The 2,616-nt window shown below is 42.3% G+C and overlaps 1 long non-coding RNA gene across 1 annotated transcript; it reads right to left on the bottom strand.

Annotated features, from left to right (window-relative positions):
* Window positions 1–427: 427 nt before the first annotated feature.
* Window positions 428–1,432, bottom strand: LOC115201010 (uncharacterized). The gene is made up of 2 exons (XR_003879671.1): window positions 1,231–1,432; window positions 428–800 (listed from the first exon to the last, which is right to left on the bottom strand). It is a non-coding gene; the product is annotated as an uncharacterized LOC115201010 (long non-coding RNA).
* Window positions 1,433–2,616: the final 1,184 nt, after the last annotated feature.

The raw sequence follows: 2,616 nt of genomic DNA, 5'->3' as shown, positions 1-2,616 counted from the left end.
GTGCGCCGGGAGTACGCACCGTTGGAGGGGGGTACTGTCACGCCCTGACCAGGGGAACTCTGCTATTTTGGTCAGGGTGTGGTATTTCTATGGTTTATTTTCTATGTTTTGTTATAGCCTTTCTTTGTGGTTTATTTCTATGTTGGGCTCGGGGGTGATTTCCAATCAGACAGCTGTCGCTAGTTATGTCTGATTGGGAATCACATTTAAGTTCCTTTCCCCCCACGATGTTTGTGGGTTGTTGTCTCTTTTTGTTGAGCAGTTAATGATCAGGCATTTTCTTGGTTTTGTGTACGTGTTTTATTCAGTGTAAGAATAAACATGTGTTCGCTCCCAGCTGCGTTTTGGTCCGCTTCTTCATCACCCGACGCCAATCGTTACAGGGTGTGAATACGTTCCGAATGCACTGTATAAGAGGCAATCTCTATCATTCATTCATGTTGAGTAAAAAGTGGAAAAAGTTAATAATATTAAAACAATATTGTGTGTCTGTGCACAGTCTATCTACGCACTCCCTCAGGATTTGAATGTAACCACAAATACAATAAAGTAATGGAACAATGAATGGCAATGGAACAGACCATACATCACAGATCAGTTTGGAAGACAGTCTTGACCCACAACTACTGTGGGAAAGACTAAGAGGACATCAGAGCTGGGGGCTCTGCGACTGGAGGTGTGGGCTCCTCTGGGGGGATAGGGATGGTTGCAGGGGCCTGGCCCGCAGACGACCCAGAGTCCTGGACAGGGGCCTTGGGTGCCTCTGAGCGAGGTGTTGAAGCAGCTGTGGCAGACTTTGCCTAGTTCCAGAGGAAATATAAACAGGCTATTACTGTCATCTATGCAGACAATCATGTAACCCAAAACAGGTGGGTGCAGCTCATTATGAACCATAGTAAAATGGATTAGGGAAATGTACCTTCGATACCATAACTAGAGAATAATTTACCTAGCTAGCTAATAATGAGACTCAACATTGGATTAGCAAATTGACACACATTAGCTTGCAAGCTAGATTGCTTTAGCTATGTCATGCTGGAAAGCTAAGACTAAGAACTAGCTAGTTAGCTAATGCTAGGGGTGTCAATAACATCTAGCTAGCTAGCGTTAGCCTGTTAGTTGTATTATCCGAATTGATCATCTGGGACCAATTCATTTGGTCTTTCGTGCAAATAACAAAAAAGATAGTTAGCCAAGCGGGCTAGATAAAATGAACAAATGGGCACTTACCGTTTGATCTGGGTCTATTGTCAATTTGAATGGTCTGCTGTTGCAGTGTTTTTAGCGTGATTTGCATTGTTGCGGTAGCTAACGCTGTTTTCCCCTTGCGCTTCGATTACAGCTGTGTTTTAAAATATTCAAAAGTAAAACAGAAACTACATTTAACCACAAGTTCAAGCAAGATAATATTTATCCATGAGCACTCAGCAAATCGCCATCTTTGATGACACAAAACTCAGAAGTAGGTGCAGCGTAACGGTTTGCTGCCCAACTTGCAGCCTCGAGCGCTCTCTGAGTCTGATTGCTACAACCACTAACTGGTCAATCATATGAATATCCCGGTGAAATCACACACCTGGGGTGCCAGTTCATCCAGGTGGTAGTAGGATCTACAGTCTACTTTGCGAGAACAAATGATGCTTTGCATTTATGGCATGATCTGTTGACAGTTGTGACCGGTGCGGTGGCGACCAACTGGGTGTACAGAACAGCAAATATACAACAAATGTACTAACGTTAGTATTTTTGTTTAGTTTACAGTCACTAGGCAGAGTGGCACCTTTTCATTGAGGTACGGTCAGAGGTCCTCCTAACATACCCTGATGAAGACAGCTTGTCGGTCGGAACGTTGGATATTAGGTTATTCAATTATTGAGTCTGAGCTAGAGAGTGCGGCTCTCATTTTCTTTTTCAAAGGTCATCCTAACAACCATTGCAAAGCTACACGTTCGATCTGTATCTGTTGGTGCCGACATCTTCAGGACAGGAATACCGGTTTACTTAACGGAGGAATAAACACACATGTTCATCATTGGTGTTTTAACCAGAACGGGGAAAATGCACTTTATTTATTTTCGCACATGCGCAGTCATACATCTCTCATAGTGCATGACTGTACCAGTGTAAGAACACAACTCAACAACATATTAGTCCACATGCCAACACCCCCACTTGCTCTTATACTGTACAAGTCGTATTCAACCTAACTTTATCAACACATTTAGCTTACAGTTATTCATCTCACAAATGTCAGTTTATATTCCAAACATGTAACCCAAGAATTTTTCATTTTTTAACTTTGTTACAGGTTTAGTCAAAACATCTGCAGCCATGTCTGCCGTTGGACAATATTCAATACTTATTTTACCATCACTGAGTGCAGATCGAATGAAATGATATCTGATGTCGACATGTTTACATCTCTGACGACATACTGGGTTCTTTGACAGAGCAATTGCACCTTGGTTATCTTCAAAGATTGTTACTGGTCTATATTGGCACTCACTATCCATCTCGCCCAATAACTGTACAAGGTACAAACTTTCTTGTGTAGTAGCAGCCAGTGCCATGTACTCTGCTTCACATGTAGATAAAGCTACTGTTGGCTGCTTCTTA

The sequence above is a fragment of the Salmo trutta genome, chromosome 1, assembly GCF_901001165.1.
Source record: "Salmo trutta chromosome 1, fSalTru1.1, whole genome shotgun sequence".
Classification (NCBI taxonomy): domain Eukaryota; kingdom Metazoa; phylum Chordata; class Actinopteri; order Salmoniformes; family Salmonidae; genus Salmo; species Salmo trutta.
The sequence above is the reverse complement of the archived record's forward strand: the minus strand, read 5'-3'. Positions and strand labels throughout refer to the sequence as shown.